Source organism: Myxocyprinus asiaticus, chromosome 1, assembly GCF_019703515.2.
Source record: "Myxocyprinus asiaticus isolate MX2 ecotype Aquarium Trade chromosome 1, UBuf_Myxa_2, whole genome shotgun sequence".
NCBI classification, from domain to species: domain Eukaryota; kingdom Metazoa; phylum Chordata; class Actinopteri; order Cypriniformes; family Catostomidae; genus Myxocyprinus; species Myxocyprinus asiaticus.
The window spans coordinates 63176872-63189031 of NC_059344.1; the positions used below are offsets into that span (position 1 = coordinate 63176872).

Below are 12160 nucleotides of genomic sequence, written 5' to 3' on the forward strand. Positions count from 1 at the left end.
CAAGGGGACAACGTTGTCAAACGTACCGGCAGGTGGGGCCTCATGGCGGGGCAGAGCGCGAGGTGCCACACCACGTCGTGGTCGTGCTGAGTCTAGGGACATCGAAGCACTTACCTGGCTCCTTGTGACCACCCCCGAAACAGCCTGGGATGGGGGAGGAAGAGGCCTGTCCTCGTAACTCGTGGAGACTGCCACATCGGGGGCGGCTGTGTGCCACAGCTGGGTGCTCAGGGGCGGAAGCTGGAGCGCCAATCCTGCAAGAAAAAGCCCATGGACGGTAGTCGTGGTGACGACCGTACACACTGGGTATGTGACCCAGGGAGGAAGGAAGCCACTCTTTTGCTGAACTGTTGGGAACCGCAGCCACTTGGGCATGCAGCGAAATCAAACAAAAAGGCAACAAAAGATTTTCCACCCGGCCCTCCACTGGGGGATGGAGTGGTCTTCTTACCAGCTCCATGTGAGTGGGTTCCCTCGTTCCCGGGTTGCCCATCTCAGGGGCGCTTTGAGGACCTCCGGGAGTTCTTCGGCGGTGTCTGCTTCCTGTGGTGGGCTCCATGCCGGGGCCGGGCCAAAGGGGCGGGCTGCGGCGGAGCCGGTGCAGTCACCGCAAGGGGACGCCCTTGGCGATGAGCAGATGGGGTGCGGGATCTTGAGCCACACCGGGGCAGGATGTGCCGGATTGCCTCCGTCTGCTGCTTCACCGCCGAGAACTGCTGGGCAAAGTCCTCGATGGTGTTGCCGAATAGGCCCGCCTGGGAAATGGGGGCAGCAAGGAATCGTGTCTTGTCGGCCTCACCCATCTCGACCATGTTGAGCCAAAGGTGGCGCTCCTGGACCACTAGTGTGCCTCCGCCCCGAGAGACCGCGCCGTGACATTTGTCGCTCGGAGAGCGAGGTTGGTCGCCGAGCGCAGTTCCTGCATGAAATCTGGGGTGGAACTACCCTCGTGCAGTTCTTTCAGTGCCTTGGCTTGGTGGACCTGCAGGAGAGCCATGGCGTGCAGGGCAGAGGCGGCTTGTCCAGCAGCGCTGTAGGCTTTAGCCGTCAGGGACAACGTGAGCCTACAGGGCTTGGACGGGAGCTTAGGGCGTCCACGCCAGGTGGCGGTGCTCTGCGGGCATAGGTGCACCATGAGCGCCTTATAGACCGGGGGAATCGCCGTATAGCCCCTGGCCACCCGCCATCGAGGGTACTGAGAGCGGGGGAATTGTGGAATCGGGGCCGGACAGTAAAAGGTGCCTCCCACGACTTCGTCAGCTCCTTGTGCACTTCCGGGAAGAATGGCACTGGAGTGGGGCGTGGCTGCTTTGAGCGGCGCCGTGAGCCCAGAAACCAATCATCAAGCTGCGAGGGTTCAGGGGAGAGCGGAGGGTTCCACTCTAACCCGACGCTCGCGGCCGCCCGGGAAAGCATATCCGTCATTTCGGCATTGGCCTGTGACTGGGCAATCATCCCCGAAGGGGGAAGCCCAGCTGAGTCTTCTGCGCCCGACTGGACAAGCCTGCTCTCCGATGCTGCGCTCGAGAGCTCATCATCTTCGCGGGCTCTGAACAAGAAGCCAGACTCGCCATGAGACGAGCCGGCGAACTCATCCGGAAGCCCGATTGGGGCAGACGAGCGTGCTGGGGAATGGGAGGTCCGCGGGGGGATACCCGGCGGAGACTATCCCATTGTGGTCCCCAAATCGCCCCCAGTGCTAGCCGCGCTGGCTTCATACCCGTAGGTAGAAGGACCGAGGCGGGAGCCGCTGGGGCGGCTTACGAAAACAAGCCGCGACCGCAACATTGCCATGGTCATGTTCTTGCAGTGAGACATGACATGAAAGACAGCGATCATGACCATCCAAAGTTGAGAGATAACAACCACAACCAGGAATAACACACAATCGAAAAGGCATCTTTAAAAAGACACATCTTTAAAAAGACGTTCTGTGTGTGCCGCTCTTTTAGAGAAATATATACTCTTTTAGAGGGGAAAAAGCTCTTTCAGAAAATATACTCTCTAGTTTTTCTGCCGAAGCGCCCAGGGGCGTTCTCTGCAGTGCACCAGTGCAGAGGGGGGAGAAGCCTCTGAAATGCGCCGTCAGATCCAGCAGAGGTGAGTGAACAGTGGTATTCAGCTCAATGAGCATGACCGTTCGGCTCCGAAGAGAAAATCTGAATGAGTGGTTGCATACCAGCTCCTTTTATACCCGTATGTCCGGGGGAGTGGCATGCAAATACCACTCGCCAATTTCCATTGGCCTTTTATCAAAGACCAGAGGTGTCTTGGGCTCCCAAGAGTGACCCCTGGTGTCACTACATCGACACAACGTCGATTGAGTGACAGATAGGGATCTCAAGGTACATGTGAACTCTCCTAACCAAACATATGCATACATTTATTTGGGGATACTTAATTACTGTTTTTCATGTTTATTTTGATTTATTGTATCATTCATCCTTTTACATTTCATTTGTGTGCCTTTGTTCTTTTGAAATAATACACAAGTGAGAATTGAACCTTTTTTGTATGTGTATTCTTTGAGTTCAAACAAAACTGTTTTTATTTTAACATATTGTGTAACAGGTGGCTTAGAGCTATCCAGGGTCAAATTACACTTGGTGACAGGCCTAAACCTGTCTGGCGCCCAAATTTATTTGTTCAATTATTATTATTTAATTTATTTATTTAAAGTTATTCTGGGGGCCACCACCATTACAACAGACACTCTTTAAAACATATTTACCTCAAAATGCCTTGATAGAACTCAATAAAAGATTTGTCAACTAAATGAGATGAGTCTTCATTTATACTCATATTCATGTTATTCCAAACTCAGACGACTGACTTTCTTCTGTTGGAGGAACTCAAAAGGAGGTGTCAGGAATTATGAGCTTCGCTTTCATTAGCAGCATCTACATTTTACAGTGTACTCTCATATTCCACAAAAGAAACTAAATAGTACAGGTTTTAAAAAAACATGAGGGTGAGTAAATGACAGAATTTTCATTTTTAAGAAAGTCAACCCAAAGCCAATGTTACGGTTTATTTACATTTTGTATTGCACTTTCATTTCAAGACATGACATTGTAACAAAAGAAATCTGACATAATAGAAAAATAAAGAATCTCATATTACACATTTTGTAAAGGTGTCCTGTATTGGAGCTGGGACCACTGAGTTTTGGAGCAGGTGAGTCAAGTGCTCAAAGTTGATGGGCAGTACACAGGGGAAACATCTGAAAAAGGTGGCAATAACTAATGAGTCAATTATCACTGTCAGAGCATGATGCTGTATTTTAAAAAGGAACCCTGTAATAGTACCTCCTAAAACATTCACACAAATGTGCTAAAATGCAGAATTCTAATATTACTTTACAACTGCTTTTATTAAATACATTAACATAATGTGAAACCAAATTAATGCCATTGCAGATTTTGTTCACTGTGTAATATAGGGTATTAATTTATGGTTTGTGCTCCTAAGATCATCTAATATGATTCATGTTTTATAAAGACACTGTCTGTACTACTGCTTTTGTAGTGTCTAGTAGTGTGTCTGTTTGGATCTGCCATGTAGCATTAAGAGTAAAGGTTTTGATGACACATTTCAGTCAAGAAACTTGGTTAAAATTAAAATAGCAGACTCATAATGTCAGCCAGGTTAACTATAAAGTTAATGATCAGGACACTCTACAAATGGGCAATTTTCAGCTGTCATCATTTAACAAGACACAACACATGTTTATAACAGAGAGAAAATTATACAAACCTTAAATCACAGTATTCCTCTTATGATGTCCGTTTCTTAGAGTTTGCAGCCTTGGAGCTTATCTGTATGTGCTTGATTCCATGCTCATGAGAGCTCTGTGACACTTGTCCCACCCTGATAGTAAAACGAAGCATGATTGGTTGAAGATAGAACGTGCTATGATTGGTCCGAGTAATGTGTCCATTATCTGATTGGCTTGAGTAGACGATGGGTGGAGTCCACCTATTTGTAGATTTGTTTGCACATCTTGATGCTAAATTTGTTTCAAAATCGATAAATGCATGTAGCCATCTGCAAATGCACAGGAAGCGATCCACAAATAAAAGCGCGTGATTCACAAATGAATGCTGGACAGAGTTGTGTTTGTGAGTAAAAAAATATATTTGTAAATATTGTTTTTTATTTAAAAAGTCTCATTCTTTTTATTTGTGAATTCATTTCATTTTTGCGAAATTCCTTACATTTATTTGTGGATCTCATTCAATTTGTTTGTGAACCAACTTTCTATTTGTGAATCTCTTTCCATTTGTATGTTAATATGCAACAATTCTATCTCCATAGTCTGTCTCTTCAAACATATTCCTAAACACAATTTTGGTATAGTTTGAGCTGCATGGTAACTTAAAAGTGGGGGTGGGGATATGTCTGGCGGAAATTAAAATTCAAAACAATTATTTTCTATGAAGGTATGCACACCGCCGATCGGCATCTGTCGGCACACCCAGCTATGACTCCAGAGGCTGCTCAAAATTCTGCAGCACCATGGAGCGCAAATTGTAGGGTTTTCTATTAAATTCGCCCCAATTCATTATCAAAGGACAAAGATTATTTATTCTAGCCATCACTGGATGATTTGTGTATATGTATCTTTCTTATAGGCTACACAATGTATTTTCAGTTACAAATTTGTCTTTTTGGGGTTTGACAGCGTAAATGAAACCTTTTCATAGAGAAATTGCATTATTAAAGTCGCCATTTCTAATTGTTCGGTTTGCGCAGTTACACCAGTTTCATACATTCACAAGTGCCACATGCTGCGTAGACACATCCCTCTCTGTGTGATACCTACCCGGGACCGGCTTCAGTACTGTTATATCTCTGTGGTCTCCCAACGCTATTACACCAGACTAAATTAAACGGAAGACCAACTGTCAGTGAATTGGAAAGCACACAAATTAGGCTTCTAATTTAAATGCCGGCTAATGTAAAAATATTGATGCCTCAAAAACGTATTGAGAAAATAATGTAGATATATTGATTTTTTTATGACATGCTTAAAAATAAGTATTTTGATGTGATGGCGTGATAACCGTTATCACAATCCAATATCATAAATCTACATGTATTTGGTATAATATTATTTTATTGTGCATCCCTTGTATTATTTGTCTTGAGAGGAATACACAAAATGTGAAGGAATTACCAATGTCGAAGCTGTAGTCAATACCGATAACAAATAGGTGTTTTTATGCAATGGCGATAACTGATTTTATGGCTTATATTGTTAAAATAGGAAAAAGATAGATGTGTAAAGGTCAGTGTGATGCCCAGCAGAAGAGAAACTCAGTTCACTATCCCTGTAGGGCTGCTATTGAGGTCAGAGTGAAGACTCGCTGTGCAGGGCACACTGGGCTTGTATAGCCTTTCACTGATTTTGATAAATGTGCTGCATGAAGCATATTGAAGGATGGCAGAAACAATCCCCACCACACACACACACATGCACACGCACACATGGATAGAAACAGAAACATTAAACGGGTCATGACATGAAGAATCAAAATTGTCCTTTATATTTTGTCATATAAGAGGTCATTGCACTTTAAAACATATTGTAAGTTTCAGAACTCAAAACTTCCTCCTCACAGCAAAAAAAGCATTTGTTGAAACCAAGCTGCCAAAGCGACTCGTTCACAGTGTGACATTGTGATGTCACACTGTGGTATGCATTTGCATCTGATTGCCTCCATAACAATGCCTACTTTACTGTACCTTATCACTTCCGTAGCCCTAGCCATTAGCGGCAAGCAGTGAGATGGCAAGTCAGTTAAGAGCACAGCAAAAAAAAAAAAAAAAACTTCACTTATAAGTGAACCTCAAGGAACATATTAAAATTATAAAAAAAGGCATGTCATGACCCCTTTAAGACAAGCAGAATAACAGCCTATACACACTTCTCAATTACAGAGCTTTAAACTTTACATACTAAAGCCACATTTCCGATTTTTTTGAGGATATTAGTTGCAGATCTAGTCTTGTTGCATGCTCATGAATAGCAAAAACACGTCAGATCTGATTCTTTCGCATCTGATTTGGGACACTTTTATATGTGGTTCTAATTCCAATACATATCTGAAATTTAGTCATATGATCTAAATACTCATATCCAATTTCGCAGTTAATTTAAAAGTTTTGTCATTAATATTGACTGTAAAAGAATTTTCGGAAATATCTGTGCATGTCTAAACTAAGTAATTAAGAAGCTACGGGCTAGTTGAAATGTCAAACACACATTTTTAAACAAAAGAAATGAGCGTAAATTAAAATACACGTGAAAGCATAGTAAGGGGCCGTTCACATCAAATGTGTTTTTGCATCTGTCTGTGCTATTTTTCAGTTGTTTTTCTATAAACGTGCTGGACGTATTTGAGCGCTGCAATGTCTCTGTCTTTTTCAACATCACACGCAGAAGTACCACATTTTTTTAGACACTGTATGAAGTTAAAAGAACTTTAACTTTAAAAGTGTGTCTCAAGACACCTGCATTCAGTTCCATTCATTCTGCAGCGTCTGGCTATTTAACAAAAGCACACATTTGGTCTGAACAGCCCCTAAGTCGCTCACAGACTTATGAGATTTACTATAAAATTAATGATGATTTTGTATAGGTGCGTCATTAAAGCAACAGTTCACCCAAAATTGAAAATTCTCCTCCTGTTGTTACCAACAACTTTTTTTTCCTCCATGAAACACAAAAGATTTTAGGCAGAATGTTCACCTCAGTCACCCTTTTGCTTTCAATTCATCTTTTTCAATGAAAGTAAATAGTAACTAAGGCTAACATTATGCTTAAAATCTCCTTTTGTGCACCATGGAAGAAAGATTATACAAGTTTGGAACAACATTAGGTTGAGTAAACGATGACAGAATTTTCATTTTTGGGGGAACTATTCCTTTTATGTAAACAAAGTTGGTAATATCGTAATTATCGGAACAAAAAAAATCAAACATGGTTCAAAAGATCAGATCTGTGCATTAAGTTTTGCAGGGTAAATACAGCCGAACTCTCTTTTTAAACACTCTCTTTCATTGTACAACATACGAGAGAATAAATAAGGGGTACACGGAATTATCAAACATAACTGTGTACAATTCACATAAAAGACACATAGAAATTACAATATAACAATTCTTTATTATATCTCACACACACACACAGTCTAGCAGTCGGCGGCACGCCTCGCTGCACCTTTAGAACTCAGTGGGAGAAACACGTGAATTAATTGAAGGTGAACGACAGATTCTCCTTGGCTCTGTCCCCCCTGGGAGGCACACGTCTGCCCCACCCTCCCTCCCTCCCTCTCTGTCTCTCTCTCTCTCTCTCTCTCTCTCTCTCTCTCTCTCTCTCTCTCTCTCTCCCTCTCTCCATTTCATTATTTCCTGCTTCAGTACCTCTGCGCTTTTATCATTTCTCCTGTCTCACCCTCTCTCCATCAATACACACACACACACACACATAGTGACACTTCTTTTATCATCAAAAAGCCATCTCTCATGTCTACACCTCCTCCTCTGCACTTTGGTACCAAAGTTGCTCTTGTTTCTCTTTTTCGTTTCATTAGTCCCTCAACAAAGAACTGAATTTTTTTTTTAAATGTTTGATATGTGTTAGCGAGTGTGTTTACATGCACACCAATACGCTGGTAACTCCCCAAAATCTGCTTATTCAAAAATCTGACCACGCAAGGAAATCGTGTTTAAATTAGATTTGAAATCATCAGATTATTATCTGTAAAGGACACAAGAAAAGGTGTTTACAATATCGGCATAAGATGTGTGAGAACTAACTGTTGGCTGCTCATCCAATTTACATGAAACTTGGTTTACTTTTTTTTTATCTGGTGACACTTTTGACAAAAAGCTATAAAAAAAAATTAAGATTCATCAAATTGTTTTGCAAACAAGATTCAGCTGAATTCTTGGAAATGGTCAAGAGCGGAATAAAACGAAATACAACATTCACAAAACGTAGAACAAATAAACACCACGACAATAAGAGGACACATGCCAAATTTCATCAGTTTCTTGTCCTAAGGGGCACTACAAAATCTAACAAAAATACTTATTAAAATCTTCAAAATTTAGATTTTAGATTAGTTTCTTTATAGTCATCATAACAAGTAACAATATCTCAAGTGACACAATCCTAAAAGAAGCTCTTAGTAAAGACAAACATCACAAATATAATGTATAACATCAAATTGATTTAAATAGAATACATATATAAAGTAATGAATGTCAAAATAATTACAATTTTCCAGTATTCATCCAGGATTCGTGATAGGATTGATTTATAATAGGAATAGGAATAGAAATGCTAAACTTTTTACCAGGCCTTCATCATTTATTTTTGGTACTTTTCAAACACCTTTTATGTTTAGGCCTAGATTTGTATTATTTTATTAGCCTTGTCCCAAACCCAGACTTGCAATATTAAACCATGAAAATCCATTATAAAAATACAAATACAAATTATTGCATGTATAAAACTATGATAATCTGAACAAAAAGTTCAATAAACAGACCACTGCAATAGTTGAGTGAAAATCCTTTCTATTAATTCTTCAAAAATTATGACTGCCCCACAGTTGTGGAGTCATTTCCCCCACACTATATAATTTTGCCCCTGAAAAAAAGTATTTTTTTTTCAAAAATTAATGTACTTGTTAACAAAGTCAACAAAAGTATCAGTGAAGAGCATGTTTGAGATGAAATAAAAGACAAGTGATGTTTAAAATAAGCAAAGAAAAATCAAGGGAAATATCACTTGAGAGCAGAGTATTTTTTATTGAGCATCATTTTCAATTAAGATGTAATTTTGCCATATTAGTCGTGTAAAAATATTTCTTAATTGTGTGTATTAAGGATCCATAAATGGTTAGATGTGAAATTAGCCTTAGAAAGGCAAAGGAGTTGTCTATTTTATTTCAAAATGTTAAAAATTACATTTACATTAGCGTCATTTTCACTCCAGAATTCTATTAAACACAATACAGAATTTGAGATGTGGTAAAAATGACATTTGTGGGGGAATTTTCATGACTTTCAGGAAAAATTACAAAAATTACATACATTTCAGTGATTAATGTACATACACTGTTGGACATTGTTTGTAAACAAATGTTAAATTTAGCGGGGATGCTCCGATACTGACATTTTTAGGCTGATCGGGTATCGGTCCGACGAGCCCGATCCAAATCCAATACTGTGTGTTAGTCATGTTCGTTACTGTCAAGCTCCAAAAATGACATAAAAAACCATAAAAGCACCATTTAAGTAGTCCATATGGCATTTTATCCAAAACCACTTGAAGACATGCAATAGCTTTGTGAATCTTAAAAGGCTGTGTTTACGTAAATATACAGTATGCACGAGCAGCAGCTCAGGCAGGTGATGCGCTCGAATTTTCAAAGTGTCGTGCAATATGTATATAGATGTAGAACCTAGTTCGGTTTGCTTATTAAACATGCATTTACAATGACACCGGAAGAGCATTACCCCAGATTTTGAATAAGAAGCGAACTAAACCACTGTGAACTTGTCCACATAGAGACACTTACAGGACTTCCTCGAGTGTTCCGACCGTCAAAATAAAAGCCTGAGGGTTTTAAAGGTGCAAGACAGAAATTGTATAATACAATTTTAAAAGACAATAATAAAATAATAATAACAATAAGAAGAAGAAGACTACCACCCCTGGAGTCGCGAGTTTGAATCCAGGGTGTGCTGAGTGACTCCAGCCAGGTCTCCTAAGCAACCAAATTGGCCCGGTTGCTAGGGAGGGTAGAGTCACATGGGGTAACCTCCTTGTGGTCGCGATTAGTGGTTCTCGCTCTCAGTGGGGCGCTCTCAAGTTGTGCGTGGATCGCGGAGAGTAGCATGAGCCTCCACATGTGGAGTCTCCGCCGTGTCATGCACAACGAGCCACGTGATAAGATGCGCGGATTGACGGTCTCAGAAGCGGAGGCAACTGAGACTTGTCCTCCGCCACTCGGATTGAGGTGAGTAACCGCACCACCATGAGGACCTACTAAGTGCCTTCCAAATTGGAAGAAAAAGGGAATAGAATTTTACTATCATTATTATTTGTTTACAAATTACAACAACATTTAAGTTGAATATGTTCGAAAAAATAACTGTGTGAATAAAAAGTGGACTGATATTTTACAACTACAGTGAACATAAAAGAGGCCTGAATCCTTTAAAGTCCAAATACAAGTTTAAAAAATCATGCAAAGAAAACTAGCTTCTTTTCTACTGAAGACTTTCACTGGAATTTTGCTCCTACATTATCCAGTAAACTAGTTAACAATAAAGTTTTTTTTAATAGGCTATTAATTTATATTGAAATAATGTGTATTTAGAGGACTGTGTTTCTTTATGTATAAAAGAGTATGCACAATTAGTGTCACATAGTGAAGTATAGATATTCTAAACTGATTATGAAACAACAACATCACTGGTATCAGATCGGGATCTGTATCTGCCGATACTAAGATTTCAGTTACCGGATTGGAAGAGAAAAAAGGTATCGGTGCATCCCTAAAAATTAGTGAGTGTAAAACATGTTTTAGGAAGATTTTGCATTCTAGAAGTCAACAGTGCTAAAAGTGCCTGAAGTTGGAGAAACTCTATTCACACTTACAAAATTCTCCCCTTTTTCATCAAATACATACCAACACATATGTCGTAAACACCCACCCTGCCCCATTCTTTCACCTATATGATGGATAGCATTTACATCCCGTCATTAATAATGGTACATTCTCTGACTGCAGGCTGTCTAATGTATTCATACCACAATAAATTCATCTTCACGCGTGTTTTGCTCCCACCACAACTGAGCTGAATGTTCATCACTCAAACAACTCAAAGCCCAAGTAATGGTTGCTCAAGTATCGATTTCTCAGCTTCATTAAAAATGACTGCACTGCATGTTGTAAATAATAAATCCCTTGTGGTGTAGAAAGCGTTTGATCTCTCGAAGAAGGCGTTTATGTTTTAAAGTGCACGTTCGAGGTCATACCTGCTGAAAAACAAAGAAAGGAACTTTCTTGTTGTCTTGAATGTCTTTTTTTCCCTCATTGCGTCCTCTGTAGACCTTTCTTGTCAATCACATCCTTGACTCCCATTAAATTCTCCTGGACCTTATAGCCCTTCCGCTTGCCTGCCCGCTACCATGAGCCCCCTCCCTTTACAAAGCACGGTATCATTCCTCAATGTCACAGCATGCATTGATCTGCTTCTAAAGCCCTTACCGAGAGTTGGCGTGGCTAGATACAAAGCTACACGGGGCAATCCATCATGCAAACTCCACGCTTGCTGTGACAGCCCGTGCTCTCTTTTACACACACACACACACACACACTGGTTGAGCCAGTACCTGTCAGTTCCTCAGCCCCAGTATTGACGCTTAGAGTGCTGGCACACTGTAACACGGCTACAATTAGCGTGTCCCTCTGACAAGTACCCGATAAGGGTGATCGGCGCCCTCCTCTGCTCGCTATACACAACTTCATTGCACAGGTTTCAGGAGTTTCACCCAAGGGGAGGCAGGCAGACAGGCAGACTCAGTGATGCTTGCAGTGTGAGTCCTGCAAACTCATTTAATTGCTTTACGAAAGCTTCACGGATTGCACAATGAAACAAATCAAATGGCTTTGATCTTACAGGAATATTATGGGTTATTTACAACTCAAGGCCTATGTACTACGTCTGTGGCATGCTGTCGATTACCACAGACAAAAAGGTCTTGTAGTCACTTAGTTTATAAAAATAAATAGGAAACACGTTTACAGTAATGCACTGTAGTGGAAGTCTATGGGACAAGCATTCTGGAGGGTTTTATGGCAGATTTGTGAGGATCTATTTACACTTAGTCGCTGCATCGATTAGATAGCTATCTGACTGGGTATGCACATTTCAGTAACTCTTGGCCACATAATTGTGCCTCAGCAAAACCAAAATAAACTAATAGAAAGCGCATTTACAGTAATGCACTTACAATGGTAGTTTATGGGTCAGTGTAATGAAGGGTTTAAAGGCAGAAACATAAGGGCCTACATTTACTTTCATTCATTTAGCAGATGCTTTTATCCAAAGCGACTTACAAATGATGTGAACA

At 40.8% G+C, this 12160-nt stretch overlaps 1 pseudogene; it reads right to left on the reverse strand.

Annotated features, from left to right (window-relative positions):
* LOC127440225 (malonate--CoA ligase ACSF3, mitochondrial-like) overlaps nt 1–12160 on the reverse strand; it is a 67687-nt pseudogene that overhangs the window by 46931 nt on the left and 8596 nt on the right.